Source organism: Dermochelys coriacea, chromosome 7 (assembly GCF_009764565.3).
Source record: "Dermochelys coriacea isolate rDerCor1 chromosome 7, rDerCor1.pri.v4, whole genome shotgun sequence".
In the NCBI taxonomy this organism is placed as follows: domain Eukaryota; kingdom Metazoa; phylum Chordata; order Testudines; family Dermochelyidae; genus Dermochelys; species Dermochelys coriacea.
This window is the reverse complement of record NC_050074.1, coordinates 52,598,868-52,619,972: the sequence shown is the minus strand read 5'-3', so window position 1 is coordinate 52,619,972 and position 21,105 is coordinate 52,598,868. Positions and strand designations below refer to the sequence as shown.

Below are 21,105 nucleotides of genomic sequence, written 5' to 3'. Positions count from 1 at the left end.
GGAGATAAGTCAGGAAATCTCAAAGTAAAGTTATACATGCAAACTTTCTTCTGCACACTGTATATACATTGATTGTGTCTCTTTAAAATGGTTACATACTGTTTCTCAGTATTTCATGCAACTTTTTCTACATCTGAGAAGTACATTGTTAACCTGTAGCATATCTTAAGTACTAAAGCACTACAGGGAGAATTAACAAAAACTTAGTGAGGTGCGTGGTAGGATTTGAAAGCAAGATCTTAGAAGTGACTGAGGAAAGAAAGAAGTGCATAATGGGGGAGACAAGGATGGACAGATGTTTCAGTAAATGTAACAAAAGTTCAGGCAAGGTTGGGTGAGTCCAATGGTAACAGAAAGCTGTAAAGCCTTCTGGGCATGTGTTGTGTTGTTCTTGGCTTTGACCTTGTTCAACTATGGCCAATTAGAAGTAATCTTATACCATTTCTTGATAGACATGATAGCTGATCCAAGTGACCCCTCTTTCATTAAACCTTCCAGGTCTCATCTTCAGTCATACTTTGACTGAATCTATCTCTCTTGTTTTTACAATACCAATACATTCTGTTGTCTGGAAGACTTCTCTTCTGTTCCCACACTCAGATCTGAATTGGAAAACATCCAGATTTGGGTACAGAAAGGTGTCTGGATGTTCTCGTCTGAAGAAATGTTTTTGTTTTAAAAATGTTAATCAAAACAGTTATAGCTAATTCACTGAGCGAAATACACCCCAATAAAATGGACAGGATATCTTTCATTTATTCTCTATCTTGTAGTGATAATACTCCTCACTTTGTTTCAATCAGCAACATTGCAAACAGAATACATTTCGGCATCCACCATCTAACTTTATTTGCAATGTTTTTACTGTAAGTAGAACTAATAGCTTTTCCACTGTGTGTGTGTGCATGTCAAATCAGTGTTTTGCAACCTTTTTTTTTTTTTTTTTTTGCATGACACGATTAGAAAGTAAAGGCCTACATGAAAACCTTTTATGCAGCTCTGACTTCCGCTATTTAATTTAGTAGTCACAATTTAGGGTATGTTTGGTATATGTTTAGGCAACAAATCCAAGTATATCCAAGAAATAGTTCTTTCTCTCTCTTTCTGAGTTGGGTTAGCAACATACATTAGATGTCAGTTTATAGAATTCATTGGTAATTTGGCAGCCTTTATATTCAAAAAAGGTTTCTCTTTTTATAGATCAGTTTAAAGGTGGTAAATCTGGGTTAATCCAAACAAAGGGTTGCTTGGATCCTAAGGAATTAATGGAATTACTGAAATCCAGGGACTATGAAAGGTATGTTAACTTCCACATTTTGTTAGACCTGGGAGATGCAAATAAGCGTCTGAGGATCTCAACTATCCTGCTCTTCCAGTATTGCTAAATGGGATGTGGATCTCTGATATATGGGAGGGGAGGTCCTGGGGGATTCTGGTATGGAAAGGTGGTGACGGTGGGGGGGGGGGGTCTTTGTGTGGAAAAATGATGAGAACTAGTGTTTAGACTAAGATACTCCTATTTCTATAGAGAGGTTAAAGGATCCAGAGAGAAAGTAATCCGTGACAAAGATCTAGAGTTACTGCTGGATAGAAGTGACCTTATTGGTAAGTAAAACTAATTTGGTCCTCTTTTCCTATTTGACAGTAAAATATATAGAATTTTTCCCTTTATATTTTTTATGTAAAAGCAGAGGAGAATTGCCAATGCCTTTATTTGCCCAAGAGCATGGTCCCCACAGAAATTTCTAATAAAATTTTGTCAGTGTTCTATTCAAACAAATGGATGTATGTGAAGTACCATTGTCTACTACTACATTGACAACTAGAGCTGGTCAGGAAGTCTTAACAACTTTTTTTGGTCAGAAAATTCCAACTCCTCAAAACTGAAATTGTTCCTGGGAAATGAGGGGTTGTTTTGATGAATTTCCTGTTTTGAAAATCTTTAAAATGGTCAAAACAGAACATTTTTAATACATGGGGGGGAGGCTTGAAACAGATTTTGTTTTGAAACACATGCTAATTATAGTTTGTTTGTTTGTTTAATTTAACATTTTGAAATTGTTGAAATGTTTCAATTGACCTCAACCAAAAAAGTCTCAGATTTTTTTAGTTTTCCTCCTGATTTTCCTCCTGATTTGGGATGGAGTAACCATTTCCATCAGAAATGCAGAGTTTGAGGGGGAGTTTGTATTGTGGTGCTTGTTTGAGGTTTGCTTTTGCTGGGGTGTGCTCTTTTTGGTGTGGCTTGTGTTTCCCAGATTAACAGGACTTAGGTGGGAAGGTGATGACGGCTACAGAGGCAGCTGTGGGAGTGACTCCTGTAGTGGAAGACACAATGAGGATGACTGGATGTGGAAGCTGTGGTATGTACATGATCCTGGAGGGACCTGGTAAGAGTTTTTTCTGCATGAAATGCCGTCTGATAGAGCTGATGGAGGAAAAGATCCGAGGTTTGGAGATGCAGGTGGAAAGTCTGGTTGAGTTTAGGAAGGGGTTTGAGCAGATGAAGCAGCAAAGACATGAGGTATCGGAAGGTAAAAGCTCAGACTCACGGATGGAAGCAGGGCTGGGGAATTTTGAGGGGAGACTGGGTGAGGAAAGTGATCAGTGGAAGCATGTGACTAAAAGAAACAGGCAGAGGAAAAGACGGGCTAGTGAAGGAGAAATAGAGTTTAGGAATAGGTTTGTAGAGTTGGAAAACGAAAAAGGGGCTCAGCAGGTACTTGTTGAAGGTGGAAGGGTAAGGAAGAAGAGAAGAGAGGCTAGTTCTATAGGAAAAGCGGAAGAGACAAGGGAGACTACACCAAATATGAGCCCCAGGAGGATACAGGATGGGTTGAAGAGGATTATAAGGGAAAACAGGAATGGAAAGAACTTGTAGCCAGAGGGAACAGGGGAGAGACTGGAGAATAGCACTGTCACTAGGAAAAGGCAGGTCTATGTGATAGGGGACTCTTTATTGAGAAGAATAGACCGGCCTGTAACTAGAGCTGATCCAGAGAATAGAAGGGTGTGCTGTCTTCCGGGTGCTAAGATACGGGATGTAGACCTGAGGCTGAAAAGGATCCTAAAGGGAGCGGGAAAGAATCCCCTAATTATCCTTCATGTGGGAACAAATGATACAGCTAGATTCTCACTGGAAAGTATTAAGGGAGACTATGCTAGGCTGGGGAAGACACTTAAGGAAATTGAGGCTCAGGTGATCTTTAGTGGGATCCTTCCTGTTCCTAGAGAAGGGCAACAAAGGTGTGACAAGATTATAACTGTCAACAGATGGCTTAGGCAATGGTGCTATAAGGAGGGCTTTGGGATGTATGGCCACTGGGAGGCATTCACGGACAGAGGACAGTTCTCTCGGGATGGACTTCATCTGAGTAGGGAAGGAAATAGACTTCTAGGATCGAGGCTGGCACAACTGATAAAGAGAGCTTTAAACTAGGAATTGGGGGGAGATGGATGGGAGATGTCCAGAAAATCTCCATGCCAGATTTTAGCATTGAGAGGGAAGAAGATGAAGTAAGAATGGATACAGCCGTGGGTAGGAGAATGTATATAAGGAGCGAGGGCGGTATGGATACTAGTCTAATAGGTTATACTGGCTGTAGAATGACTGTGCCTAATAGGGTACAAAATGTGAGCGAGGCCAAACAGCAAAAATTAAGATGTTTATACACCAATGCGAGGAGCCTAGGTAACAAAATGGAGGAACTAGAGCTACTGGTGCAGGAAGTGAAACCAGATATTATAGGGATAACAGAAACATGGTGGAATAGTAGTCATGACTGGACTACAGGTATTGAAGGGTATGTGCTGTTTAGGAAAGACAGAAACAAAGGTAAAGGTGGTGGAGCATCATTGTATATCAATGATGAGGTAGAATGTAAAGAAATAAGAAGCGATGCAATGGATAAGACAGAGTCCGTCTGGGCAAAAATTACATTGGGGAAGATAACTAGTAAAGCCTCTCCTACGCTAGTGCTTGGGGTGTGCTATAGACCTCCGGGATCTAATTTGGATATGGATAGAGCCCTTTTTAATGTCTTTAATAAAGTAAATACTAAGGAAACTGCGTGATCATGGGAGATTTTAACTTCCCAGATATAGACTGGAGGACCAGTGCTAGTAATAATAATAGGGCTCAGATTTTCCTAGATGCAATAGCTGATGGATTCCTTCATCAAGTAGTTGCTGAACCGACTAGAGGGGATGTCATTTTAGATTTAATTTTGGTGAGTAGCGAGGACCTCATAGAAGAAATGGTTGTAGGGGATAATCTTGGCTCAAGTGATCATGAGCTAATTCAGTTCAAACTGAACGGAAGGATTAACAAAAATAAATCTGCAACTAGAGTTTTTGATTTCAAAAGGGCTGACTTTCAAAAATTAAGGAAATTAATTAGGGAAGTGGATTGGACTGAAGAATTTATGGATCTAAAGGTAGAGGAGGCCTGGGATTACTTTAAATCAAAGCTGCAGAAGCTATCGGAAGCCTGTATCCCAAGAAAGGGGAAAAATTAATAGGAAGGAGTCATAGACCAAGCTGGATGAGCAAGCATCTTAGAGAGGTGATTAAGAAGAAGCAGAAAGCATACAGAGAGTGGAAGATGGGAGGGATCAGCAAGGAAAGCTACCTAATTGAGGTCAGAACATGTAGGGATAAAGTGAGACAGGCTAAAAGTTGAGTAGAGTTGGACCTTGCAAAGGGAATTAAAACCAATAGTAAAAGGTTCTATAGCCATATAAATAAGAAGAAAACTAAGAAAGAAGAAGTGGGGCCGCTAAACACTGAGGATGGAGTGGAGGTTAAAGATAATCTAGGCATGGCCCAATATCTAAACAAATATTTTGCCTCAGCCTTTAATAAGGCTAAAGAGGATCTTGGGGATAATGGTAGCATGACAAATGGGAATGAGGATATGGAGGTAGATATTACCATATCTGAGGTAGAAGCGAAACTCAAACAGCTTAATGGGACTAAATCGGGGGGGCCCTGATAATCTTCATCCAAGAATATTAAAGGAATTGGCACCTGAAATTGCAAGCCCATTAGCAAGAATTTTTAATGAATCTGTAAACTCAGGAGTAGTACCGAATGATTGGAGAATTGCTAATATAGTTCCTATTTTTAAGAAAGGAAAAAAAAGTGATCCGGGTAACTACAGGCTAGTTAGTTTGACATCTGTAGTATGCAAGGTCCTGGAAAAAATTCTGAAGGAGAAATTAGTTAAGGACATTGAAATCAATGGTAAATGGGACAAAATACAACATGGTTTTACAAAAGGTAGATCATGCCAAACCAACCTAATCTCCTTTTTTGAAAAAGTAACAGATTTTTTAGATAAAGGAAATGCAGTGGATCTAATTTACCTAGATTTCAGTAAAGCATTTGATACCGTGCCACATGGGGAATTATTAGTTAAATTGGAGAAGATGGGGATCAATATGAACATCAAAAGGTGGATAAGGAATTGGTTAAAGGGGAGTCTGCAACAGGTCCTACTGAAAGGCGAACTGTCAGGTTGCAGGGAGGTTACCAGTGGAGTTCCTCAGGGATCGGTTTTGGGACCAATCTTATTTAATCTTTTTATTACTGACCTTGGCACAAAAAGTGGGAGTGTGCTAATAAAGTTTGCAGATGATACAAAGCTGGGAGGTATTGCCAATTCGGAGAAGGATCGGGATATTATACAGGAGGATCTGGATGACCTTGTAAACTGGAGTAATAGTAATAGGATGAAATTTAATAGTGAGAAGTGTAAGGTGATGCATTTAGGGATTAATAACAAGAATTTTAGTTATAAGTTGGGGACGCATCAATTAGAAGTAACGGAGGAGGAGAAGGACCTTGGAGTATTGGTTGATCATAGGATGACTAAGAGCTGCCAATGTGATATGGCTGTGAAAAAAGTTAATGTGGTTTTGGGATGCATCAGGAGAGGCATTTCCAGTAGGGATAAGGAGGTTTTAGTACCATTATACAAGGCACTGGTGAGACCTCACCTAGAATATTGTGTGCAGTTCTGGTCTCCCATGTTTAAAAAGGATGAATTCAAACTGGAGCAGGTACAGAGAAGGGCTACTAGGATGATCTGAGGAATGGAAAACTTCTCTTATGAAAGGAGACTTAAGGAGCTTGGCTTGTTTAGCCTAACTAAAAGAAGGTTGAGGGGAGATATCATTGCTCTCTATAAATATATCAGAGGGATAAATACAGGAGAGGGAGAGGAATTATTTAAGCTCAGCACCAATGTGGACACAAGAACAAATGGGTATGAACTGGCTACCAGGAAGTTTAGACTTGAAATTAGACGAAGGTTTCTAACCATCAGAGGAGTGAAGTTTTGGAATAGCCTTCCAAGGGAAGCAGTGAGGGCAAAAGATCTATCTGGTTTTAAGATTCTACTCGATAAGTTTATGGAGGAGATGGTATGATGGGATAATGTGATTTTTGGTAAGTAATTGATCTTTAAATATTCAGGGTAAATAGGACTAATCCCCTGAGATGGGATATTAGATGGCTGGGATCTGAGTTACCCAGGAAAGAATTTTCTATAGTATCTGGCTGGTGAATCTTGCCCCTATGCTCAGAGTTTAGCTGATCGCCATATTTGGGGTCGGGAAGGAATTTTCCTCCAGGGCAGATTGGAGAGGCCCTGGAGGTTTTTCGCCTTCCTCTGTAGCATGGGGCACAGGTCACTTGAGGAGGGCGTCTCTGCTCCTTGTAGTCTTTAAACCATGATTTGAGGACTTCAATAGCTCAGACATAGGTGAGGTTTTTCGTAGGAGTGGGTGGGTGAGATTCTGTGGCCTGCGCTGTGCAGGTCGGACTAGATGATCAGAATGGTCCCTTCTGACCTTAGTATCTATGAAACTGTGGCAGAAGCTAGCAATACTTTGACTGTAATAGCTGCTTACAGCAGAATTTAAGTTTACAGCTTTTTTTTTTTTTTTTACAGTGGAAAGTCAAGTACTGTATATCCTGAATGGCTCAAGTGAGTTAAGAACTAATGAAGTATTATAACAAAGACTGACTGAGTTTCAAAAGCACCTAGTGGTACTGATTTCCTAAATCTCCTAAATGTATGTCAAATACTACTGGTTTAAGGGTTTGCACCAGTTTGAATTAAGTTGGTTAAAGCACTGCACTCTTCTGTTGTAGACAGGACCTTGAACTGTGGTGTCAGGGGAGAGTTTCCAAAGCACCCCATAGATAAAGGAAAAAGAGTCCTACTAAAAGATAGGTTTCAGAGTAGCAGCCGTGTTAGTCTGTATTCGCAAAAAGAAAAGGAGTACTTGTGGCACCTTAGAGACTAACAAATTTATTAGAGCATAAGCTTTCGTGAGCTACAGCTCACTTCATCGGATGCATTTGGTGGAAAAAGCAGAGGAGAGATTTATATACACACACACAGAGAACATGAAACAATGGGTTTATCATACACACTGTAAGGAGAGTGATCACTTAAGATGAGCCATCACCAGCAGCAGGGGGGGGAAGGAGGAAAACCTTTCATGGTGACAAGCAGGTAGGCTAATTCCAGCAGTTAACAAGAATATCAGAGGAACAGTGGGGGGTGGGGTGGGAGGGAGAAATACCATGGGGAAATAGTTTTACTTTGTGTAATGACTCATCCATTCCCAGTCTCTATTCAAGCCTAAGTTAATTGTATCCAGTTTGCAAATTAATTCCAATTCAGCAGTCTCTCGTTGGAGTCTGTTTTTGAAGCTTTTTTGTTGAACCAGTTGGAGAACACTTCAATCTCTCTGGTCACTCGATCACAGACCTAAGAGTGGCTATACTTCAACAAAAAAGCTTCAAAAACAGACTCCAACGAGAGACTGCTGAATTGGAATTAATTTGCAAACTGGATACAATTAACTTAGGCTTGAATAGAGACTGGGAATGGATGAGTCATTACACAAAGTAAAACTATTTCCCCATGGTATTTCTCCCTCCCACCCCACCCCCCACTGTTCCTCTGATATTCTTGTTAACTGCTGGAATTAGCCTACCTGCTTGTCACCATGAAAGGTTTTCCTCCTTCCCCCCCCTGCTGCTGGTGATGGCTCATCTTAAGTGATCACTCTCCTTACAGTGTGTATGATAAACCCATTGTTTCATGTTCTCTGTGTGTGTGTATATAAATCTCTCCTCTGCTTTTTCCACCAAATGCATCCGATGAAGTGAGCTGTAGCTCACGAAAGCTTATGCTCTAATAAATTTGTTAGTCTCTAAGGTGCCACAAGTACTCCTTTTCTTTCTACTAAAAGATAATGGCACTGATTCTTTCTAAAAAAATCCCTTATGTATATTAAAACTGGATGGCATTAAGGAATATTAAGCCTCATGCTTTAGGCTTTAAGCCTGTCTTTAAAATGTGGGAATTATCCCACATGAGATCTAAACCTAGTACCTGTCTTCAGCACGTTTACACCTTCCTCAGAAGCAGCTCATACTGGCCACAGTCAACCAGAGCTGGATAGCAGCCCTTAGAATGAATTGCTATTCTGCAGCAGAACCCTTATATAGGAAACTGATTTTTAAAGCCACTGCACCAGTGCTGGCAGCAGCTTTCATTTATGATGTGGTAAAAGGGAAGTAACTGCTTCCAAGAAAGGACGATTACTGGAAAGCCCCAATTATGCAGGCAAGAAAAGAATTTGAAGAGTAGCTTGTTTTTTAGTACATCGAAAGCAGGCAGCATGCCAAACAGTGGGACCATTGGATGATTGAGGTGCTAAAGAAGCACTCAAGGAAGATAAGGCTATTCCAGAGAAGCTAAATGAATTCTTTGCATTGGTCTTCACTGCAGAGGATGGGAGGGAGATTCCAACATTTGATAGTCTTTTTAGGTGAAAAGAAAAGGAGTACTGGTGGCACCTTAGAGACTAACACATTTATTAGAGCATAAGCTTTCGTGAGCTACAGCTCACTTCATCGGATGCATTTGGTGGAAAAAACAGAGGAGAGATTTATATACACACACAGAGAACATGAAACAATGGGTTTATCATACACACTGTAAGGAGAGTGATCACTTAAGATAAGCCATCACCAGCAGCAGCGGGGGGGAAAGGAGGAAAACCTTTCATGGTGACAAGCAAGGTAGGCTAATTCCAGCAGTTAACAAGAATATCAGAGGAACAGTGGGGGGTGGGGTGGGAGGGAGAAATACCATGGGGAAATAAAGAAAAGGAGTACTTGTGGCACCTTAGAGACTAACAAATTTATTAGAGCATAAGCTTTCGTGAGCTACAGCTCACTTCATCGGATGCATTTGGTGGAAAAAACAGAGGAGAGATTTATATACACACACACAGAGAACATGAAACAATGGGTTTATCATACACACTGTAAGGAGAGTGATCACTTAAGATAAGCCATCACCAGCAGCAGGGGGGAGAAAGGAGGAAAACCTTCCATGGTGACAAGCAGGTAGGCTAATTCCAGCAGTTAACAAGAATATCAGAGGAACAGTGGGGGGTGGGGTGGGAGGGAGAAATACCATGGGGAAATAGTTTTACTTTGTGTAATGACTCATCCATTCCCAGTCTCTATTCAAGCCTAAGTTAATTGTATCCAGTTTGCAAATTAATTCCAATTCAGCAGTCTCTCGTTGGAGTCTGTTTTTGAAGCTTTTTTGTTGAAGTATAGCCACTCTTAGGTCTGTGATTGAGTGACCAGAGAGATTGAAGTGTTCTCCAACTGGTTTTTGAATGTTATAATTCTTGACGTCTGATTTGTGTCCATTCATTCTTTTACGTAGAGACTGTCCAGTTTGGCCAATGTACATGGCAGAGGGGCATTGCTGGCACATGATGGCATATATCACATTGGTAGATGCGCAGGTGAACGAGCCTCTGATAGTGTGGCTGATGTGATTAGGCCCTATGATGGTATCCCCTGAATAGATATGTGGACAGAGTTGGCAACGGGCTTTGTTGCAAGGATAGGTTCCTGGGTTAGTGGTTCTGTTGTGTGGTGTGTGGTTGCTGGTGAGTATTTGCTTCAGATTGGGGGGCTGTCTGTAAGCAAGGACTGGTCTGTCTCCCAAGATCTGAGAGAGCGATGGCTCGTCCTTCAGGATAGGTTGTAGATCCTTGATGATGCGTTGGAGGGGTTTTAGTTGGGGGCTGAAGGTGATGGCTAGTGGCGTTCTGTTGTTTTCTTTGTTGGGCCTGTCCTGTAGTAGGTGACTTCTGGGTACTCTTCTGGCTCTGTCAATCTGTTTCTTCACTTCAGCAGGTGGGTACTGTAGTTGTAGGAATGCATGATAGAGATCTTGTAGGTGTTTGTCTCTGTCTGAGGGGTCGGAAACCTACTGACCGCTATTCCTACCTACATGCCTCTAGCTTTCATCCAGATCATACCACTCGATCCATTGTCTACAGCCAAGCGCTACGATATAACCGCATTTGCTCCAACCCCTCAGACAGAGACAAACACCTACAAGATCTCTATCATGCATTCCTACAACTACAGTACCCACCTGCTGAAGTGAAGAAACAGATTGACAGAGCCAGAAGAGTACCCAGAAGTCACCTACTACAGGACAGGCCCAACAAAGAAAACAACAGAACGCCACTAGCCATCACCTTCAGCCCCCAACTAAAACCCCTCCAACGCATCATCAAGGATCTACAACCTATCCTGAAGGACGAGCCATCGCTCTCTCAGATCTTGGGAGACAGACCAGTCCTTGCTTACAGACAGCCCCCCAATCTGAAGCAAATACTCACCAGCAACCACACACCACACAACAGAACCACTAACCCAGGAACCTATCCTTGCAACAAAGCCCGTTGCCAACTCTGTCCACATATCTATTCAGGGGATATCATCATAGGGCCTAATCACATCAGCCACACTATCAGAGGCTCGTTCACCTGCGCATCTACCAATGTGATATATGCCATCATGTGCCAGCAATGCCCCTCTGCCATGTACATTGGCCAAACTGGACAGTCTCTACGTAAAAGAATGAATGGACACAAATCAGACGTCAAGAATTATAACATTCAAAAACCAGTTGGAGAACACTTCAATCTCTCTGGTCACTCAATCACAGACCTAAGAGTGGCTATACTTCAACAAAAAAGCTTCAAAAACAGACTCCAACGAGAGACTGCTGAATTGGAATTAATTTGCAAACTGGATACAATTAACTTAGGCTTGAATAGAGACTGGGAATGGATGAGTCATTACACAAAGTAAAACTATTTCCCCATGGCATTTCTCCCTCCCACCCCACCCCCCACTGTTCCTCTGATATTCTTGTTAACTGCTGGAATTAGCCTACCTGCTTGTCACCATGGAAGGTTTTCCTCCTTTCCCCCCCCTGCTGTGGGTGATGGCTTATCTTAAGTGATCACTCTCCTTACAGTGTGTATGATAAACCCATTGTTTCATGTTCTCTGTGTGTGTGTGTATATAAATCTCTCCTCTGTTTTTTCCACCAAATGCATCCGATGAAGTGAGCTGTAGCTCACGAAAGCTTATGCTCTAATAAATTTGTTAGTCTCTAAGGTGCCACCAGTACTCCTTTTCTTTTTGCGAATACAGACTAACACGGCTGCTACTCTGAAACCTCTTTTTAGGTGACACATCTAGGGACCTATTCCAGATAGAGGTGGTTTTGGAACAAAATTACTGATAAGTCACCAGGCCCAGCTGATCTTCACCTGAGAGTTTGGAAGGAACTTTAGATATAAAATTACAGAGCTACTAACTTTAGTATGTAACCTATCACTTACATCAGCAGCTGTCACATTGGTGGCTAGATAATGTAATACTGATTTAAAAAAAAAAGGCTCCAAAAGTAATCCTGGCAAAAGCAAACAATGTTAACTGTTCCTTTCCTAATGGTTGCTAAGATCATATATATCATATTGCCACTATATACCTCCATGGTATGCCAACACTTTGCATATTGGGTGCAGTTCTTGTCACTCCTGTCACAAGAAAAGATGTATAAGAATTGGAAAAGGTACAGAGGAGGGCACCAAGAATGATGAGTATAGAAGCGCTTCCGTAAGGGGAGAGTTTGATGGACGGTTCAGCTTAGGAAAGAGATGAGTAAGGGGAATAGGCTAAAGGTTTATAAACTCATGAATAGTGTGGCAGAAGTGTTGGTTGTCCCTTCATGTAATACAAGAACCAGTGGTAACCCAGTTAAATTAGTAGACAGCGAGTTTAAAATGAACATAAGGACTTCCTTGTCATCCTGTGGTGCTCGTTGCGCTGTTGTGAAAGCCAAAAGTAGCACTTGATTCAAAAAAGAAGGTGAGGATAAATTCATCAGTCGCGGTGGTCAGGGTCTCATGCACTCGGTGTCCCTAAATCTCTGTTTACCAGAAGTTGGGACTGGCCAGTGGGATAGATCACTTCATAATTGCCCTGTTCTGGTCATTCGCTCTGAAGTATCTGGTATTGGCCCCTTTGAAAGACAGGCTACGGGGCTGCATGGTAGTCATTCTCAAGCGTTGCTAGAGCAGAGAGCAAGGAGATCAAGCCCTTCTCTACTGCCAAAAGTCTGTTTCCTCTTAGGTATTTGAAACCCAAGTAGTCTATTACACTTCCCACCATCCAGTGAACAAGGCATGCCTTTTAACTACACTGCCCAGTTGGACCAGAATCTCACAAACCCCCACAATTAATTGCAAATTCTTTTACAAGTTGCATAGAGCTACATCTACCCCCAGCAAAGCTTTGATCTCTGCAGCCATTGTCACCACAGTTTGTAAAGAGCCATACACCAGTCTCCCACCTCTTCCCCAGTGCTGAGATTCTGAGTCTAGACAAGGCATCCTAGAAGGACTTTAGCTATGTAAACAGATGCCCTAAGATACTGATGTAGCTGTGGCTATGCTGGGGGGGTGTTGGCAGCATAAGCTTGGTAGAGCAGGTGTGAGTTTGTTCACACCTCTGCTGCTAAAATGTAAAGTGTAGACCAAACAGCCATTATCTCCCACCAAGCTGTCCTTTCAGACAACTCCAACAATATTGTCAACCAGGCAAAAAGGTGCAGCACATTGAGCCTGGGAGGGTTATGGGGGGCATAAAATAAATGGAAACACCTTTCGCTGTAGTGAATTTAACAGCCAGACAAAAGGAGCTGGGAGTGCAGCCCTTGGCCCACAGGCTGCAGCACCCCCACCTTGCCTGCACCACTGCCCAATGACCACTTGATGCAGCTGTGGCTAAATCAGCACAAGCTGAGCTCCCACATTCTAGCCAGCAAGTCCTTTGGGGCTGGGGACACCATTTCTCCCCTGTTAGTGCTTCCACCAGCACCCCCTTGGGGGGACACCACACATAGCAATGCCCCTGTTCTGACAGCAAGGAGAGAGATGAGGTGTCAGGGACTGGGGTGGTGTCACATTAGCTAAAAGGCTGTCATCCTCCAGCTACTGGGGGAGGCATTACTCTAGATAGCGGGTGTCATCCCTAGGTTATGGAGGGAATCTCTCTGATGGGTGGGGGTCAGTCTCAGATCAGTGGGGACATCAGCCTCTGATAAGAGGGTCCATGGGGGGCAGGGAGAAAGCATCTTCCCCCAATAATGGGAAGCCGGGGGGTGGGGAGTCAGGGAAGGGATCTCCCACCTCCTTACTGCCTGGCAGGGGGCGAATTCCCATCATGGGGGAGTGGGGAGTCCTCACAGTGGGGGTCCTGCCCCTTTCCTGGTGGCCAAAGTGGGGTTTGCCAGGTTTGTTGGGGGGGTTGAGCTGTTGGTCCCTCCTTTGGTCAGGGGGTGTGGGGGGGTCCCCTGTAGGGTGTGGGTCTGTCAATTCCACCCCCCTCCCCCTGGGCAAGGGTTGTGGGACCACAGGGATGGTCCCTTATGGAGGGCACTGGATGGCCCTCTGGGGGAATGGGGCTCTGTCACTCCCACCCCAGGACAGGGGGTCTGGGAGATTCCCTGTGGGGAGATGCAGGGAGGGTGTCCCCGGGAGGGTGTGGGGGCCATCAGTCCCTTCCCAGGGCAGGGGGTGCGAGAACAAGGGGGATTCCATATGGGGGTGGGTCCCCAGGAGGTGTGTGGTCTTTTAGTCCCTCCCCAGAGGGGGGTGGGGGGACAGGGTAGAATTTTTTGCTAGTGACCATGTATGGTTGAATTATTCATGGCACAGCCTGATCTTTGTATGATTATTAGTTCACCAGCTCACAAGATGGGTGAATATTTAGCAAATACTTTATTCAATGAAATTTCACCAGTTGCCTGTAACAGAGCTGAGGCACGAGCCAGCAAGCACTCATGGTCAGGTCTGCAGTGGAGTTTGCCGGGATGGATCAGTGGGGAAATGCAAAACATTTTAACTTGCATGCTAAGCCTGTTTGGGCACTACTTTCCTCTAAGGAATCAGAGTTGCCTTTAAAGACAGTATTGCTTTAAGACAGTATTCCCCAAGAAAATTACAGGATTTGATTAATAATCCCTTGCCCTCTGCTTTCCTATTGATTTGTATATCATCATAATTGCTATCAGGGATTTGGCCTTTTATAGACATTCTAGACAGACCACTGAAGTGCTGAGTTCAAGTGAAACGTTAGACCGATTTTGCACCTTCAGATCTATGCTGTTCCCCACACACATAGCACTACAATTCCCATCTGCCTTTGCATAAAGCTTTGCAGACTCAACCCTCTCCTTCCGTTTGTGCTAGTGAAATCTCTTTGAGCTATCAGCACTAGCAAAAACAATGAGCAGTCCTTGGGGCACCTTAGAGACTAACTCCACAGCCCTAGCAGAATCTTTTGCTAAACTCCAGGGCAGATCCAATTTAATCCAGAAGAGGGCAGAAGCCGTGTACAACACCCACTATATGAGAAAATTCTCCAAGTAGGGAAGCAAAACTAGTCATTTATTTGTTAAATGCACACAGTGTGCTCACTGCTGTGCTATGCAGGACACAAAGGCCATCCCTGTTTTGAGCTTTGCAGAGAGCTGCTGCTGGCTCTTTCCAAAGAGTAACTTTTTACCCAGTACTTACATTATTTTTAACTTTCAAAGTGGGATGCTTTCAGATCGGATCGGACGTATTTTGTTGACAAGCTCCAGATGCCGGTTGCTACACTTAGGAGGAATTTGGAAAATCAGACTAGAGTGAATACAACTTCCAAAAATATGTTGTACTGCATCATAAAATCCAGTGCATTCCTTCCCAGCAATATTGGATACCCTGTTCCCATAGTGATACATTTCTTCACTATGTAATTCAATGGTTTTCAAATTACAGGTTGCGACCCCATACTGGGTCACAGTGGCTCTAGTCGGCGCCGGCACCACACTCCCATTGGCTGGTTCCCATCTGCCTTAGCACCCCTGCTGCGCCCACACCCCAACCCCATGCCCCAATTCCCAACCCCAGATCCCCCTCCTGCACCCCAAACTCCTGATCCCCAGCCCCATCCCAGACTCTGCACCCCCAGCTGGAGCCCTCACCCCCTCCCACATCCCAAGCCCCTGCCCCAGCCTGGAGCCCCTTCCCACATTCCAAATCTCTCGGCCCCCAACCCCCTTCCCCAGCCAGAGCTCTCACCCCCCACCCACCTCAATCCTCTGCCCCAGCCTGATGAAAATGAGCGAGTGAGGGTGGGGAAGAGTGAGCAATGGAGGGAGGGGGGAATGGAGTGAGCGGGGGACAAGGCCTCAGAGAAGGGGCAGGGCAGGGACATGCCTTGGGAAAGGAATGGGCCAGGGCAAGGGTGTTCAGTGGGGTGACCAGATGTCCCCTTTTTAAAAGGACAGTTCCGTATTTAAGCCCTCCTGCAGGTGTCCCAACTTTTTCTTAAAAATGGACAAATTGTCCTGTATTTTCTGTCTCTTCCACATCAGTACTGGCGGGTCCTGCTGCTGGCTGGATCACTGCTCACAGCCGCCTGACCACCAGCGGAGAGTGTGGGGGAGGTCCAGTAACTGATAATGGGGGTGGGTATGCAAGGCTGGTGGCAGAGTGAAGATGCGGCGGGCAGGACCAGCCATTCCCCCTGCTGGTCCATCAGCTCGGCCCCCCTCCCCGTCCCATGTCCAGCTGGCACTTGGGAAAGCCTAAGACCATCCAACCCAGGGCACTGGCCAGAAGGAGCCACGCCCTGCATGTTCCAAAGAGCCACACAGTGCTGACACGGGGAAGCCTCTCCACCCCTCAGCTAAACTCTGGAGTTGTGGGGGGGAGCAATTTCCAGCCTGTTCACACCCAAACCTGGAGAATCTACAGCAGCTCCCGGGACGGGGGTTTAGCACCTTCTTCACCCCGCTCCCTTGCCCTGTGTCCTGCCTCCAGGGAACGCGGGACTGCTCCATCCCCTAGGCACTCTCCCCTCCTGTGCCACCTCTCTGATTGGGTTCACTGAAGCCCCTGCAGTCAGGTTCCCAGGGCCCTGATGCACCATGCACCCTTAGTAGAGTTGCCAATTTTGGTTGGATGTATTCCTGGAGGTTTCATCACATGATGTTAATCTTTAATTCCTGGGGACTTCCGGGCAATCTTGGAGGGTTGGCAACCCTAAACCTTAGGGTTTAACCCCTTGCGGCCTGTGCTGCAGCTAGGTTATGTTGGTGGCCAGGAGCAGTCTTTCAAAACTGTGCGAGCAGGAAGGGACAAGCTTCTTCCAGCAGTGGGGAAGAGGTAGGAGTAGGGGGAGAAGAGATGAGCTTTGCAAAGACACAGGCCAAGTCATCCCTCTCCCGTCCCCTCCTCCTCCCCTGCAGCTGGAAGCCGCTCCCATCCCTTCCCTCCCCCACATTGCCCGAAAGGCTGCTACTGGTCACATTCTGGTGTGAACCCTGGCAGAAATCTGGGGAGCAGGGGCAGGGCATATGACCTTGCATGCCCCCACACATGTTGCCTTGGGAAGACGCAACACCAGGTACCAGGAGAGGCTGGGAATTCGCAGCCAATACTTTAGCACCAAGATACTTGGTACAGAAAGCCTCAGGAGATACACTGCAGGCATAAGGGCTGTGACTGCAGCCCATGGTATTGCTCCCACTCATGGCAATGGTGGATTTGGCCCATAGAGGCCAACATTTATTTAATCCAAAATACATTAGTTCACATTATTGTCTAGATTCAGGCTGGTGCTGTCACTCTCCGCACTGCAGGACCAGGAGTTTCCTCCTGAAAATGCTCAACACTCGAGTGAGAGGTTTTCCTTTAGCCTATATAATAGAATAAGCCAAAATGACTGACTTTCATTCAAAATACTGCCAAAGGGATTTCCCAACTCACACACAAGATTTCAAAGAGGTGCTGAGCATCCTCAATGCCTATTGAGCTCAGCTGGAATTGTGGGTGCTGAGTACCTAGGAAAATCAGATTAACAGAGTGAGTGTGTGTGAGAGAGAGAGACAGACACACACACCCATGTTAATACCAGTGTGGGTCTTTGTCCCTCTCTAGCAGGTGGACCATGTAGACAGTTTTATGGGCCAGGCAGCGAGGTTCATGCTTTTAGATCCAGAGACCCTGAGTTCAACTACCACAGATGACCCACCAGTTGGGGGTGGGGATGTGGATGGGAGTGTGTATTCTGTCAAGGAAATAAGGATTTAATTTCTCACCTGTTAGTGGTTGGATATTCTCTAATATCTCTTGGATAGATAAGAGAAAGATATAATTAGCATTGACATGTTTACATAATTTGTAACTATGTTTGACATCATTTTGAAAATTGTTACTCCCAAACATTGTAAATATGTTTCTAAAAATAGCATCTAGCTATGTTAGAACAAGATTCAACATAACATGCTCAAAATATACCATCAGGTAGTCTTGAATAAAGTTTCGGCTAAAAACTGTTTTTTCAGAAAGTCCTGGCCCACTTTGGAGAATCAAGCCCTTCTAGATACAACTGTTCAAAAAAAGTTTAAGTATGGCTTTGCTTAAGAGGACAGTTGTGTGACATGGAAAAGGCTTTATGATAGTGTATGTACACGCAAGAGTAAAGCCAAAGACTAGGAAAAAACTTTTTTTCTACTAACTTAATTTTTAACCTTTACCAATCAAGGAAAGGTTATATACAGCCTACTCTGAAACCCATTTTGCTGTATCAATTTTAAGGAATTTGTCATGCTGATCCCTGAGAAGCAATTTGTATAAAACAGCCAACACATCTTACCGTTGCCGCTTTTAATAACATTTCTTTCTTTTTTTTCTAATTTCTCTTTCCTTTTCTGCTCCTAAAAAACACAAAGTTCTTACTTGTATTGAACATCTGCAATAAATCTACCCATTATAAAAATACTAATATACACTGAGTACACACAGCTCTATATTAACAATGGAAACTGGGGACTGGTTTTGCTTTTGTAGTCATATTTTAAAATGGTGCCAAGATGAAAGCTGATAAGTAGCTGAAATTGCTTGGCAGTGGGTAACTAGAATTATTTTCAGAGTAGCAGCCGTGTTAGTCTGTATTCGCAAAAAGAAAAGGAGTACTTGTGGCACCTTAGAGACTAACAAATTTATTAGAGCATAAGCTTTCGTGAGCTACAGCTCACTTCATCGGATGCATTTGGTGGAAAAAACAGAGGAGAGATTTATATACACACACACAGAGAACATGAAACAATGGGTTTATCATACACACTGTAAGGAGAGTGATCACTTAAGATAAGCCATCACCCACAGCAGGGGGGGGAAAGGAGGAAAACCTTCCATGGTGACAAGCAGGTAGGCTAATTCCAGCAGTTAACAAGAATATCAGAGGAACAGTGGGGGGTGGGGTGGGGGGGAGAAATATTTTGTACTGCTTTTTGCTGTATATTTTACATAAAACTAATGCCTTCCCTGCAATCTATTTTTGCATGACATGCAGCTGCATTTTCAGTTTTACACATTGCATTGTTCCAAATTATTTAAACCGGAACGAAGAAAACTGGATTCCACCTACCTAAAATAAAATTTTAACTCTTCTGCCAGGTGGAGCCAGCAGCAACCAGGGCCAGGTTCAATATCTAGGGGTTCCTCTTCAACAAATACAACAGAAAATCGGCTCAAGCCCCCACCCAGTAACCTGGGAAAATTACACACCACCCCTGGGTGCCAATGACAGGCAATACTTCCCCACTTGCAAACACAGAATCTGAGTATAGAAAATAAACTTTTAATGAAAGGAGGGAAGTCAACCGACATTAATTAGGGAAAATGCCACAAGCAGGATTCATAAACATAGAACTGTGAGCAGGACACTCACCCCAGAGTGCATGGGGCAGTGCCTTCTGCCTCATGTTCTTGAGTTCTACAACCAAAAGTTCCTTTTCTGTGCCCCTCTCTGCTCCCTCACAGTGGTTTGTCCTGGGTCAATGAGGACCCAGAGTTCAGACGTGAATCTGTGTGAGTTCACCTCCCACCCAGGGAAGAAGGCACCTTGCTTGCTCTGCCATCTGAGTGCTTGCCCTGGCTGGCCGCTCCTGCCAGCTCGCCACTCAGGTTCCCACCGGCCGCTGTTCCCGCCTGTCAGTCACCTTCTGCTTCCACCTGCTTCTCTGCTGTGACCTCTGCCATTCAGTCTGTTCGTGACTTTTAGCTCTTAATAGGCTGGGCAGAATCACCAGTGCACATAACAATCTATGAAGCAAAAGACTTAGGCCTTGTCTACATAGGAAGGATGCATTGGTTTAACTTAAATCTGTTTTTAAACTGGTGCAAAAAGTTTTGTGTGAACATTTGTATTCAAGTTCAAGACTGGCTTATGTTGGTTTAACTATACCAGTTCCCAGTCAACTTCAGTTAAACTGAAAAATCTACTTTTATAATCAAATAGGAGTGTCCACATAGGGGTTTGCACTGGTTTAATTTGGTTTAAAGTTGCACCTTAACTTAAGTCAATGCAGCTTTCTCTTGTAGACAAGCCCTATGTCCTAAAACACTTGCCTCAAGGCTAATTGGGAAGCTCAAGAAGGTCCACAAAGTAGAAGTTACCACTGGATCTAATTACTTTTTGTATAGTCTCTAACACTGGTAGAGTTCTTGTCATAAACATACAGCTAAGCGTAGCATAAAATCCCTCTTTACCCTGTAAAGGGTTAATTCCTCTTTTACCTGTAAAGGGTTAAGAAACTCAGATAACCTGGTTGGCACCTGACCAAAAGACCAATAATGGGAGAAGATACTTTCAAATCTGTGGGGGAAGGTTTTTTGTCTGTGTCTCTCGGAGCCAGCCAGGAAACAGGGCAGGGAAAAACACATCTCCCTAAGCTATATCTGAACTAAGCATCTAGTATTGCAGAAATAGTAAGTAATAGGAAAGAAATTTGTTAGGTTATCTTTTGCTTTAGCTTGTGACTTTTCCCTGTGCTAGGAGGGAGGTTTATCCCTGTTTTTATAACTTTAAGTTTTGCCTAAAGGAGAAATCCTCTGTGTTTTGAGTCTTTTGTTATTCTGTAAAGTACTTACCCTCCTGATTTTACAGAGGTGATTCTTTTACCTTTTTTCTAATTAAAATTCTTCTCTTAAGAACCCGATTGGTTTTTCATTGTTCTTAAGATCCAAGGGTTTGGTCTGTGTTTACCTGTACCAATTGGTGAGGATATTATTCTCAAGCCTCCCCAGGAAAGGGGGTAGGGTTTGGGGGGATATTTGGGGAAGGTAGGGCTCCAAGTGGCCCTCCCTGAATGTTTGTTTAATTCACTTGGTGGTGGCAGCGATACTAAGGCAAGGAAGGAATTTGTGCCTTGGGGAAGTTTTTAACCTAAGCTGGTAAAAATAAGCTTAGGGGGTCTTTCATGCGGGTTCCCACATCTGTACCCCAGAGTTCAGAGTGAGGAAGGAACCCTGACAGTTCTGATTTAAACCCTTACAGGATCCTGACATCTACAAGCTGATGTGTCTTTGCCTTTATTTGAGGGGAAGGGGTTTGTTTGACAGGAATGTGGAGGCATCTGTTATTCACAGAAGAGGCACAACTCAGGCAATGGCAGGACATGCTTCCCCAGCACAAACACACACACCAGGGTGCCTCATTTCTGATCTGGAGGGATTCCCACTGGAGTTAAGTGAAAGTCACAACTGCAATTCAGTCCTTAGCCTCTCTGTTGACAGTGCCGATAACAGAGCAAACTAAGGCCATTTGTGATGGTGCTTTTTGTGATGTAGACAC

The 21,105-nt window shown here is 43.9% G+C and overlaps 2 long non-coding RNA genes across 4 annotated transcripts in view; one reads left to right on the top strand and one right to left on the bottom strand.

The window, feature by feature from the left end:
- Nucleotides 1–21,105, bottom strand: part of LOC119858983 — a 51,460-nt gene that overhangs the window by 14,474 nt on the left and 15,881 nt on the right. For 2 of the 3 annotated variants that reach the window (XR_006282610.1, XR_006282611.1), the window contains exons 6-8: nt 18,124–18,184; nt 17,567–17,596; nt 14,994–15,076 (exon numbers count right to left, since the gene is read on the bottom strand). This is a non-coding gene — a long non-coding RNA (uncharacterized LOC119858983). The remainder of the gene's footprint in view (nt 1–14,993; nt 15,077–17,566; nt 17,597–18,123; nt 18,185–21,105) is intronic. The other variant, XR_006282612.1, reaches the window with a different exon arrangement.
- On the top strand, nt 9–7,044 carry LOC122460956. The gene is made up of 3 exons (XR_006282607.1): nt 9–1,297; nt 1,529–1,605; nt 7,002–7,044. It is a non-coding gene; the product is annotated as an uncharacterized LOC122460956 (long non-coding RNA).